The 13,098-nt window shown below is 38.3% G+C and overlaps 1 long non-coding RNA gene across 12 annotated transcripts; it reads right to left on the bottom strand.

Moving 5' to 3' along the window:
• Nucleotides 1-609: 609 nt before the first annotated feature.
• On the bottom strand, nt 610-4,477 carry LOC113341990. 12 transcript variants are annotated; one of them, XR_003356320.1, is made up of 9 exons: nt 4,070-4,477; nt 3,667-3,804; nt 3,539-3,586; nt 3,038-3,374; nt 2,583-2,684; nt 2,239-2,490; nt 1,776-1,877; nt 1,227-1,341; nt 610-1,060 (listed from the first exon to the last, which is right to left on the bottom strand). It is a non-coding gene; the product is annotated as an uncharacterized LOC113341990 (long non-coding RNA). The 12 variants fall into 12 exon arrangements; XR_003356314.1 differs by having other exon boundaries at nt 2,239-2,290; nt 2,396-2,490; nt 3,038-3,804; XR_003356318.1 differs by having other exon boundaries at nt 2,239-2,257; nt 2,396-2,490; nt 3,038-3,804.
• Between the last annotated feature and the right edge of the window lie 8,621 nt (nt 4,478-13,098).

Raw genomic sequence — 13,098 nt, 5'->3', positions numbered from 1 at the left:
AACAACCCCAAAGGGAATTATCCGATAGCCAAGGATTCAACCCTGACCGGGTAACGTTTCTCATCGAAAACCTAAGGAAGACCGGAAGGAAACGGCTAGATAGTCAAAGGACAGATGCGTTTTTCCAGCTTGAAGCCATGGAAAAAACACATCCTGAGGATATGATGCAGCCACTTTCCTGGTAATATTTACTTACTCTAGCTTGGCCTTTTATCGCTTGTCTGTCACCATTTCATGCTTACCCCACAACAATGTTATTGTTACGTGCTACAGGGGACTTAACACTACACCAAATTCTGGGATTAGTAACAGAAATCAGCCGTTACTAAAACGGGTTGTAACGGCTCTAGCCTGTTTCAAAAAGGGGTGACATATTTTTGTAACTGCAACGGGGCCGTTACGAATTTTGGGTTATAACGGCGTTTGTAATAAGCCGTTACTACGTGGCGAGTCGTAACAGGCGAAAGCCGTTACGGAATTTTGTGTTCTGACAGTCGTAACACCTTTAAGCCGTTACGAATATTTTCGTAATAGAAAAAAATTACTGCCAGTCAACTTTGACCTGGTCAACATTGACTAATTTTGACCAGGTCAAGGCTGACTGGCATTTCATTTTCTGCCGGAAATAACACGGAATCCCAAACATCCTGGATACACCTTTCAATCCTTCGTCATTCATATTCAATAATAATATCTTCAATCAACTCATATCAAAAAAGAACTGAAATTTTTCGAAGTACCAATTTTTTTTTTTTGTCAAGTATCAAATTTCTAAGGGGAATACATAGAAACTCACCAAGTTCCAAAATGCAGCTCACAGAAACTTAAAAAACTTCCTAGGTTCCTAACCTATTTCTAAATTTTCTCATGTCGCAGACTAACATGCACAGAAACATGACTCACATAACAGGCTTCTCATGCCGCAGACTGCTGCATTTGAAACAGAATCAGTGAAGCGAATGGAATCCAAAGAGACAGCAGCTACGCATCTTCAATCCATGGACACTTCTCTTGCAGGAGCTCTCTCTTTCAAGAAATAAGCAGCTACGCAGTACTGCATCTGCAGACACAAAACACTATTAACAATGATTTTAGCAGAGATGTTGTTAAATAAGAAAATTCGGCAAACGCAACAGCATAAACCAAATTCAGTTGGTTAGAGATAGCATATAACAGTCACATACAGGACAATAAAAAAGAGATAACATAAACACCACATTTCTTACTGTATATAAACACTGGCAACAACACGATATAGATCAAATGCGATTTTCTCCTTTTCATGTTCTTCAAGGATGGGGCAAGCATCATCATACATCCGAAGAGCTTCATTAGGGGAGTCTTCTTGACATAAAACATAACATATGTTAAGTCTCTAAGCAAAGAAGAAAAGGGTTGCAGGAGAAACGAATAAAAAAGCAAAGACTGTTGAGATTTTAGAGTTCAAGAGGTTGAGATTGACCATTATGAGATTGCATATAATATTTTTTTCAACGATCAGTACATCATTTTGAAATGCATCAGGGCACCATGTAAATTTCAACCCTAATAAACCCGGATATTTAGCAGTTATGAGAATCAACATCACAAATAGCAAACAGAAAACAAAAAAGGACGGAAGGGTCTGATGAAGCAGAGTTGAATATCAAATTCATAAACATGTAAAACTGAAGTACAATAATTCTAAGAATAGCGAAAGGATCAGAAGAATATGAATATGATGAATAATAGGTCGCAAGTTTAACACATATAACCAAGAGATGTGATTATCAGACCTGAAGTTTAATGTAAAGCCTCTACCCATCGAGATGTAAGATCATCCATCATAATAACTTTGTAAGAACCCATATCTCGGAAGTATTCAGCAACTGTGACTCCTGGAATCGCCATAATTAGTTTTTTAATATATAAAGCAAATCACTTGCACATTTATGACAACCATCTGTAGCTATGACCAGAATGGAATATCATATAATAGCATTACAAACAGATAATAACCAGATCCCACATAATCATCTATAACACTATCTAAAAGGTAGAGTTTGCACTTCATGCAATTTAAGAAAAGCACAATGCGGAAGGTGTTCTATTTATGCGCCACTTCTTGTTAAAGTAAGTTCTTTATTCAAAGCATTTACGAAACAAAACAGAAAAAAGAAATCAGATAAAGTCAAGATAGGTTATAAAATGAATAATATGATGATAAGCAAAACTATATAAGCAGAGCCAAGAAACTACCTGTATAAAATAGAGGACTCTTGAGCAACCACAGGCAAGTTAGATGTGTTAGCTACAAGAGTTGGCCACAAACTAATGTCATAGTCAGATGAGGGAAATCCATAACAACCTGAATTATTAAGTAATAAAAATGTTACAACAGAACTTGAATACAAACTTGGGTATATTTGGAAGTACAAAAGTATACACACATCAGCCATCTCATTTCCTCTTTCTCCACAACCAACGTAAACCAGTCTCTGAATTAGAGTACTGCGCATATAAACAGAGAAACTATGCTTCATAACAATAAATCAGATCAGAGTTTCCAACAACTAGAACACCTAAATCAAGGGGAAACCCACCTTAGAACGAGCTTGACTGATGACTGTCTTTCCACAACCAAATGCTCAAGGAATGGCACAAGTACCTCAAATAACTAAGGGCAAAAGAGCATCAAGAACACGCTGCATGTGGAACAAGGGATTTGTTAGAAACGGGGAAGTATCCAAGTGTTTAGGGATCACAAGTCTCGGCAAGGGCAACTTGGTACATGTATCTATGTTCCACAATGCCTTAGTGTTGGAGAGAGTCAAGCAGTATAAAAGAATGTTACACACTAATTCATTATATTATCATGATGTGTTAACATCTCAATGATATTCCTTTACGTCACTACAGAACTGAGCATAATATCATTACATTAAGGTTTTGACTGTATGTATTAATCATGGACAACACACATATATCAGATAGAACAAGCCAACGAATCGTGGACACAAAAGTATTGGAGTATATGCACATTTGGGTTAGTGGTTACCTCAAATAGTTACTCATCCTCTCGAACAGGCCATGATGCACAAATATCGCTTCTGAAAAACAACAGTCTCAATAAACATGCACAAGCAAGTCTTTCCTGGAAGTTCTTGTACAACTATGATCTAAAAGGTCAATCGGGAAGAAAAAAAAACCTCATAAATCCTCTTGGAGAACTGAAAGGAGGACTAATTAGTTCTTTTTGACAAAGTGAAAGAAGCCGGATACTTAAGAAGCAGCGAAAGAAATACTCGCAAAGCAGCATAAACATTCAAAACAGCAATATAAATCCGAGAACCGAATGAATAAAGTTCTGGTCATTCCTCTCCTAAAGAGCCATCCTAAAATATGTAGACACGTACATTAGTTACGGAAAACCTCTTCAGCAGCACTTCTTTTTAAAGGTAATCATAGAATTCGAAGTGGATAAGGGAGTCACACGTAAACATATATGTCAAAGCTACAGAACTGATGCCAAATCAAAAGAAGAGAATAAAATCCTTACGCGCCATTCCTCTCACTGCTGTATAAGCCCCAAACTTAAGCAGGACATCTAGAGAACAAATGTTAATAATTCTAGATGACTTCAAAGGAATAATGAAATATTACTCTTGAAGGTTTCAAAGAACAAACCTCACTAATCTCATCTTCTTCATCATCTTAATCATTCACTTTTCTGATTTTGATTCGTCAGATTCATCTTCATAGCCTCTGCTTCAGAATCTACTCAACCCCCTACATAACCACCTCCCCCTGAAGCTTCTACAGCTCCTACAATCAACAGAAAAACCAAATTTTCAATTGATAACTAAAACCCAGAAAGATAAAACAGAGACAAACTAAAATTAAACTAACCGCACCTAATTCTGTTGGTTTAATTCCAATAGATTTCATGTTTTAAACAAAATCCCTAATTCTCAAAACCCTGAAATCAGTTTTACAAAAACCCTAAATTTCAATATTGCGATTAAACTAAAATTTGAAAACATAGATGTGAAATAAACTGAAAAATGATGTGTGGGTTGGAAGAACTTACCAATTTTGACGATCCATGATTTTTATTGAAGCCTTTTTCTCTCGATTTGTATGGTGTAAAAAACCTAATTGGGTCGATGAGTTATCTTCTTCTTCCTTCAATGATACCAAATCATCTTCAAATCAACATACATGACAAATCGAAAAAACTAAAACCCTACAGATGATGAAATACTTGTACATATCTATGAAATCAAAATCCAAAACTAGATTAACAGACGATGAAAAACCCTAAAATCAAGAAAACGATGATAAAAGAGAGAGAAAAGAAATGAAACACGAGAAGAAAATTCGATGACTGAAGATGATTGAGAGCTTTCTGTGATGTTTCTTGGCTGTCGATTATTGAAGATGAAGATGAAGTTTCACTAGGGTTTGGAGGCAGGAGCAGAAAAGGAGAAAAGAGAAATGGGAAATGAAAAATCGATCTGTCGATTCTCACAAAGGTATGGGATAAAAAGAATCACGCATGTAAATGGCACTCGCATAGGTGGAAATATACTCTAGTGTTACTCATCTTGGGTGGAAACACAGTAGTACGCGTGTGAATGACACACACAAATTTCAAGTGTTACGACCCAGGTGTGACCAAGCGTGTGGCTGGCACGCCTATAAAAAATTTCGTAACGGCTGATCTCTGTTACGAATTTTTAAAAACTTAGTGACGGATCATGCCTATTCCGAATATTTTGTAACGGCCATTTGTAACGGCAATTTTGTAACGGCCACAAAGCCGTTACGAATTGCCATTACGAATCCGGGAATTTGGTGTAGTGTAATGTTGATGGTGGTTTTTAGTTCAGGGTTAAGATTGTAAAACCTCGCATTTAATAGGTCGTCACTCTGCAAAGAGACATAGCCATGTAAAAGTGATGAGTGTTCAACCTCTTCACTGGCGCATTTATTGAGCAACTCAATATTTTCTCATGAAATTTATCCAGAATGGTGCATATAGCAACAATCACGGATATTTTGTAAGTTTCGGCACTTTTCAGGTATTATTAAATTAATATAAGTTTTTTTGAATGCTTTATGTGTTATGTTCCCCCGGCTGAACCCTTAATGTTGATATGGCATGAAAATTTGAGTTCACTCGCAGCAGAGTAGCACGAATTTCCAAGTATCAAGGTTAAGGTCCTTGCATAAAAGTACTCAATCGGAAAGCATACTGCTCTATGGCAATAAAACTTAAAGAACTCTGTGTCAACACATAGAATTCAATCAATTTTGTGATAATTCACAAGATTCAGATATTACCCTGACCAATTTTCAAAAATTAGGGTTTTGCGCCCTGCGCAATATATTAGACCTCGCCTGTCGAAATTAAGACTAAACGAACTAGGAAATTAATCCACCATGGATTAGTAGGTGCAAAATCCTACCCACAATCAGAAAACAAGGAATAAAAGGAGCCGCGGAATAGGAGCAGCAATAAAGGGAGGTGTGGCCACGCCATAAGCCAGCCGGCGCAACTTGCAAGTGGCCACACCCCATGCTGCTCGACCGTCCCCTATTTCCCGTCGACCAATTAGGTCTCCTTAAATCCGCCACACGCACATGATTTGTGGTTGGGCCCATACTTGCCGACCCTATTTCCCATCGACCAATCAGGTCGCTTTAAATCCTCCATACGCACATTGGAAGTGTGGCCACGCCCATGCTTGGCCGGACCCTCTTTTTAATCGACCAATTAGGTCGCTCTAAACCTTTCACAGTATTAAAAGAGGTAAAGTTGCGCCAGATGGTCACAATGCCAAATTGGCTTTCCAAAAGCCGCGCCAACATGCTAATTGGCATGCCAAACGTGTCATTCCACTCCGGCATGCTAGTGACATGCTAAACATGCCATGCCGCGCCAATATGCTAATTGGCATGCCAAACATGCCAAACGTGCCACTTTTCCACAGTAGCATGCCGAACATGTCAAACATGCCAAACGTGCCACTTTGTCGCAGTAGCATGCCGATCGTGTCAACATGCCATAAATAGCGCGCCAAACATGCAAACCCACTTCTTGCTCGTGGCCAAACGTCATAACATATTCCAATTAGGGTATTCTAAACGGCTCTTCCTTAGTGGTATTAGTCGAACCCCTAATTTCCAGTCGTGGCCCAATTACGCTACTTTGGCCCTACAACATGCCATGAGCCATGTGGGACCCGCCAAATCCTAAAAACGGCGCTATTCTATAACCACCCGTCTCCATCCTTGCGCCTGTGGTTATTCCCATATTATGTCCTGCCATGGTTCCTTTAATGTGGCCATGGAACCGATTGCATAAAGCGCCACCATGCCGCAGCCATGCCACATCATGCTGTTATTGCGACGTGCGATTGGTGCGCTAATTAGGGTTTCGATATGCCAAACCCTAATTTAGATAAAGTTTCCATGCCAACTAAGTCAAGTAATTATCCCAAGGCCTTAAGTTTGTTATAGAAACAGGGCCAATGTTGCCAGAGCCATATTTGTGTCTAACACCAATATGCCAAAATAGCTGCCATGGCTACGGCAGGCGCCACTATGTCACTGGCATGCCGCTATATGCCACTACATCATTGGCATGTGCCAATGACGCCACTGTGCTACCATCAGGTGCCAACAGAATGTGGCCATAATCAATGGCCGCCCTTTCTCATGAGTTACGATCTCAGCCATCCGAATTCACCACAGAATTGTCAGGTCTGTGGCGAGTTTTGGGCGACCAACTAAGACAAACAAAATATCATCATGTGCTATTCTCCTGCGGCAAGTCTCCTGACTTTGACTTGCCACACATAGCAACCTGCTACATGTTTTCCATGAAAACACTCGAGATATCAAACATGTCACAAACTGGGGGATGCTCATCAGGGTATTGGTCTGGCGGTTTACAGCATGCTGAGTGCAACACGCCAATTATAAGAAAGTGTCAGAAAGCAGGGTAGTTAGTGGCGGTAAGAAGTAGTGGGTGTAAACTAACCAGTTTCCTCCATGTTGGGAACGTGGTCTCTGGCATTTACAGATAATCCCACTTCTCCATTACTCAATCACTCCCACTTTCTACGAGATCAGGGTGCGTTCAATATAACTTGTATAAATAGGTTTTACCTATTTCGACCAAAGAACAAGTTTTGGTTAGAACAACAACACAGTATCCAGAAAAACACCAAAGAACTGATAGCTTTCATTCCGCAAGCCAGTTCCAAATTCTGATACAAAGTCATAAAATAGCCACACCTTCATAATTGACCATTCTGGTCTAAACACCTTCTTCGCTTCCGTCCCTAAGACCAAACCTTCTCCTTCACTTTGTGATCGAAGCAAGACTGGAACGACCATTTCTTGGTTTAGGCCAGGATTGTACAGATTGATCTCTCGAATCTAAAGTACTCCCGTGCAGTGCACTTGTTTTAGGTTTAGATTTGTTTCTCATCCACACACCAACATTTACCAAAACCAGCAGAAACAGTTTTTACCCATAAACGGTATCTTTCAAGTCGTGCATATTGAAAACAAAACTGCGAAGCATGAACACTCTAAATAGACATAGTATTAAGGAATATAATACGAGGTTTATTTCTTAACCAGTAAACTTTGAAGATAAGGCATAGACATAATCGTTTAAATGCTATTGTGATTATGTATGGGTATGAGGTGAGGATTTCATCCTAGGAAACAATGTTTTAGATGTGTTTTAAGGAAGTAAGTTCATAAACTTGTTTATGAATCAAAAAGGAAATCGCCAGGCGTTATTGGTATTGTTATTCATTGCATATCTTGTGAACAACCAATATGTGTGATTTAGTATAACCGCTCATGACTTTTTTATGTTCTTGGTAAAACTATTTACAAAGTCCTGACTTATGTATTGGTATGACTTTTATTAGTGAAGCGTATCTTAATTAAGTAATCACATGATATGGTATGATCGAGTTTGTGATTTGTGTATGACCGACTCTGGGTAAAGGGGAACCGATCCTAGTAAGAGGTGCAACACATCACAAAGAGGAATCGATCCTTGTATGAGGTGCATCAAGTTTTTAGCAGAAAGGGGAACCGATCCTATGGACATGTGCAACACGTTTTTAGGCAAAGGGGAGATGATCCTATGGACATGTGCAACATATAAGTTAGATACCATACATATGTGGGGAAACGATCCTAGTACCTAGTCAACCGAATTTTAGAAAGCTACTGTGACTATGCACAGTACTCACATGGAGGTAGAACCGAAACTTGTTTTGGTAGAACCGTTAAACCCATGATTTATGATTGAGTGTTCTTGATCAATCACATAGTTCTTGAAAGTCAGATGAACCAATTCTAAAATTGTTTGGAAGTATGGAAAATCAGTTTCAAGGTTGTAAATATGAAAGGCAACTTACAAAGTAAGGATGTCGACATACTTTGAACACGTACAGTAATGTTTATCTTTTATTGTTCAAAGTTATTCCTTAATAGCTAAAGGAAGAAAATCCCAGGATCGAAATATAAATAAGTTAAGAATCTTTTATTTAAGGTTTTTAATTTTACTTTAGGAAAACGAGAATTAGTAATGTGCATTTACTAGTTAAAGATTTTCCAAAGAGATTTTCGGTCATTATTTTAGACATAGCATTTCCAGGAATTATGGAAACCGAATTTGGAATATATTGCATATCTTGAGAATATTTTCGGTTTTGGAAATTCCTTGGTATCCGAACTTCGTTGTCTATAAATACTTGAAGTTTGCATTTTTAGCAAACTAATCCTTCGTGACAGCAAACTTCCTCAGTTGTGTTGTTACTGGTGTAGTCGCCTATTCGGAGAGGAGAGTAACCTAATTAGGTGAAATCTCTTATGGTCGCTTAGTTTAAAGTCTTCTTTGGGATTGAGAATCTCTATTAGTACCGTTGGTGGGAAACTAGATAATTACGGTTTATCTTGTGTTTTCGGTTGATTTGATTGATTAACGGTGGTTGAAATTTGATTGCACCTAGTTTGTTTATGCTTGAGAATCTTCTCTTCTGATATAAGATTCACTCAAACTAGATCGAAGTTTCGACAGGGATCTTTAGACTGTTTTTAGTTCTAAAGACGATCTTGTGATAATTCATTGTTAACAGACTTCGTTATGTGCGTGATTGATCACAAGAGATTCAAGTTGTCGTGTGCAGGTGTTTATTGAAGATCTAAGAAGATTTGAAGACAAAGATGATATTGACGATTTCTGATTTGGGGTTCATAATCTTTGGTGTGCACAGTACTTGTTTCGGTTTAGAGGTTCCAACTACAATCGGTTTATCCTTGTGGTAGATTGGATTGATTAGTTGTGTAGATCGGCATCAATACAATTCTTTGTGATTAAAAATATTGATTGTAAAATCTTAACAATTACCTTTAGTAGTTGAACATAAGATGGATCTAAGAACCTGACGAAGGAGTTTATTGAGATAAACAAAAGAGCCTTTGTCGAACTCACATCACTTGGTTGAAGAGAGTTGATACCAAATATATTTTTTGTTTCTTTACTGTTTGGAATACGAACCAAAGGAATTGTTCCAAGTACGTGACTTATTCATAAGTTGGAGGCTTGGGAATTCAGACGGAACTAGGTGAACTATAGGTTTAGTTGCTTGGTCTCAACTATACGAAGTTGATTTAATTTTTTGTGGCGGCTTAATCCTGAGAGTATTCAATTCTGGACAAGGTCCCGGGGTTTTTCTGCATTTGCAGTTTCCTTTTTAAAAAAACCTTGATCTGTCATTTACTTTTATTTTCCGCATTATAATTGTTTGATTATAACTAAAGTAAATTACACAAACGTTAATTCATATTTACTTGATAAGCAATCCTATTATGTTAGGTTAAGTCTGAACCTTTTTATCAAGTAAACATACTTCATGTTGTATTGTCTCGATCTCGTATCCATAGACGATCACACGAAGTGTGAACCGATTAGTTGCATTGTCTCTACTCAGTCCATAGACAATCAGTTTCGGAGAAAGGACTTATAGGTAGAAAAAGTTTTATCTTGAGGTATATTTGGGTACCCTCGCCTTTTCAGAAAGTATGTTTTTTCTGTAATTCAAAAGGACATTCTCAACATAAGAGCAAACTGAAGCTGAATGACCATTACTTTGGTCGACTTCAGCATACCTTATATTTAATTCTCAAAGGTGTAACTGACATTCGATATCTAAACCTATTGGTTTTAGTACTCACCTTGTGAATTATTCCAGGAAAATCAGTTCAATTTTCTCATTGAACGTTCGAACCAATTGTAGCATTAATACAAATCGTTCAAAGAGATTTCATAAAGGTTCTTCTCAACCGAATGTGAAGGATGATGTTCAAGATGTGGAAAAGGTACCTATTGATTGAAGTAATAGTGGATATATGAAGGACAACCTTAATATGATAATTGAAGGATACAAGGATCTTATCAACAGGCTGTCAAAATCCTCCATACAAACTTATTCTGGTAAGGACTCGAACTTAGTCTCATATTTTGATGACAACGGGTTTTATGATAAATTTTCACATCAAAAGGGATTCTCTCCTATAATTGGAAGGAAAAAGAGACTCAACCGTGAACATCATTCATTTAATGAGCATAGGGCTCATACTTGTGCGAATTAATTACAAGGTTGAAATCTCACTCGCAAAAATCTTGGTTGAGTGAGATAAGATCAGGTATACTTTTGGTAAAATGCATTCTGCTTAGTTGAGCTATTTTCTTATCGTCCATAGCTAAACTATTGTCTACAGTTAAGCTTTACCTAAGTATTGTTTGTGTCTCGTGAAACTCTTCGATATTTATTTCTTGAAAAGTCTTTGGTGCAACTAAGTTGCCTGCTACTTTTGTGCTCTAAATTTGTCTCTTTCTGTAGAAATATAAAATTTATTGAGCCAAAATTTGTGAATGAATATCTTCACATAGAAAAAATTTTGTGTCCATGTTTACCTTGTAAAAGGTTATATTATGGTTTTAGTTTTTGTTTCTCGTTTGGGTTCGGGTTGTGTTCGTACGGGTACCCATTTACTTGTCACGAACTATCTTTATAAACCCTAAAGTTTATCGTCCCTAAGAAACCATTTAAATACCAAACCTATTGAGTCACGTACGCGTACTCAAGGATATTTTCTTTTCTGTCAAGAATGTCTTCACCTTCTCGCACCTGTGATTTTGCAAGAGGTTTTCTTGATAAAGGTATTGGTTTCGAGTCCAAAGGGATGAAGAAAAGAACTCTTATAGAAGTTGACGGTCTCTATTCTCAATCACCTGATACTTATTCAGACATTGAGGATGATTAAGAGATTTCTGCTGAAGTGGTTCTTGATTTCATTAGACACTTTGAGGAAGCAAAGTTGCAGCTTGTTGACACCATGAAGGGTCTTGATGTGTTACGAACTGAGTTGAAAAAGGTTAATTCTGAACTTGCTATCATGAAGACACATGTTAAGGATATTCTCAATGAGAATACCATCTCTGAAGAAACGGTTGAAGATGTCAATCACAAGCTCAAAGTTCTTGAAACCCATGAAGCTTCCGAGCGTGAACTTTGACTTAGCTTGTGATTGTTTTTTTGTTTTTAGAGTTATTTTGTTTTTTCTAGGAAACTTCTTATGAGAATTTATTCTTGTGTTTTACGAAGGATAACTAGAGTTTGGAATAACAATTATTGTAAGTACACATAGATATTGGCAACTGTTAATAGCGGAATTCTCGTTGGGTTCTACCCGTCCTAGTGTACCAAGATGACCTCACTTTTCTTAGAATAGTATGAGGGAGAGTTGCCTTTCTATTGTACTTTGTCCTTCCTTATATAGACTTTCCAAAATCCCCTTCTTTTCATGACATCTTGCCATATGTCCTAAACCTCCTTAATTACTACTAATGACATCCCTTTTCTAATGTAACCTCCTTCTTCCTTGTTAATTCCTCCATTGTCCCTTCCACCTCATGGATACTTCTTTGGTGGACTTGGGCCTTAGTCCCCAAGTCTCCATGTCCCATATATGGTCTTTCCCCTCTTTGGGGCACCCTAACCTGGTTAAGGGGAATTATTTTTCATGTATCAATATTAGTCCCCTGACTATGAGGTTAGTCGTAAGATAACCTTATAGTCATACTCATATGATCGAGTCAACATACGTATTTCTTTGTGCATGGATAAGATCTTCGGTTACTGCCTCGTGAATGGTGTCTCTCTCTCATATATATATACATATATATATATATGCACAACTGGTACCTTCTCATCGTATTCCTTGATTTCTTCTTCCGTCTTCCTTTTGTGGGCTACTCGAATCGCATGGTTGACTCTCTCCACGAGTATGTGCTAGTCTTAGCGCCTATTCCTGCATTAACTTCTGTGATGTTCAAGCATGATGAACTGAAGCGTCTGCTGCTCGTGAAGGCTGAATTTGAAGCGCTACGGGAGCGGAGAATTACTAATAGACATGGCGCGAATACTAAGTTTAGGGAGGTGTATGAAACTTATCAAACCGAGCTAGACACATAACCAGCGGGTCGTGTGTTTCCAGAGACTCAACGCGCTCTAAATGATGCCGCTACCGCACATGGCACGGCTAATCAGTTGTATGCAGATTCCCTGGCGATGGTGGATACAATAGACCGGGCTATTTCAGATTGTCGCCTCTGGATTTCCAACCTAGCGATGCGGCCACTCCTTGGTCACACTTTGATCTTAACAGCGACCAATTCGCTTGTACATCATCATTATATTGAGGACGAACTAGATCGTCTGCTTGTTCTGAGGAAGCGGGAATGTTATGGACTCTTCGTTTGTTCCACCGAGACAAAACGCGTAGAAACTACGATGAACATGAGGACACCCTGTCACTTTCCCGAGGGGCTGGGGCCGAGGATAAGATCATTCAGGCTATTATTAAGCGAGTTCACGAGGCTGATTAAGATTTGCACTTGGTTGACACACAAGTCAGCGACAGTCGCCTGGTGGTGGAGTCTCTGGATGTAGACATTGCTCGTCGTCGTTCATTATTGGCAGACCAAATTATTATTATTGTTATGTATTATTTAATTTT

Source organism: Papaver somniferum, unplaced genomic scaffold (genome assembly GCF_003573695.1).
Source record: "Papaver somniferum cultivar HN1 unplaced genomic scaffold, ASM357369v1 unplaced-scaffold_33, whole genome shotgun sequence".
Lineage (NCBI taxonomy): Eukaryota > Viridiplantae > Streptophyta > Magnoliopsida > Ranunculales > Papaveraceae > Papaver > Papaver somniferum.
Note: the sequence above shows the minus strand (reverse complement) of the source record. Positions and strands in the feature narration are given on the sequence as shown.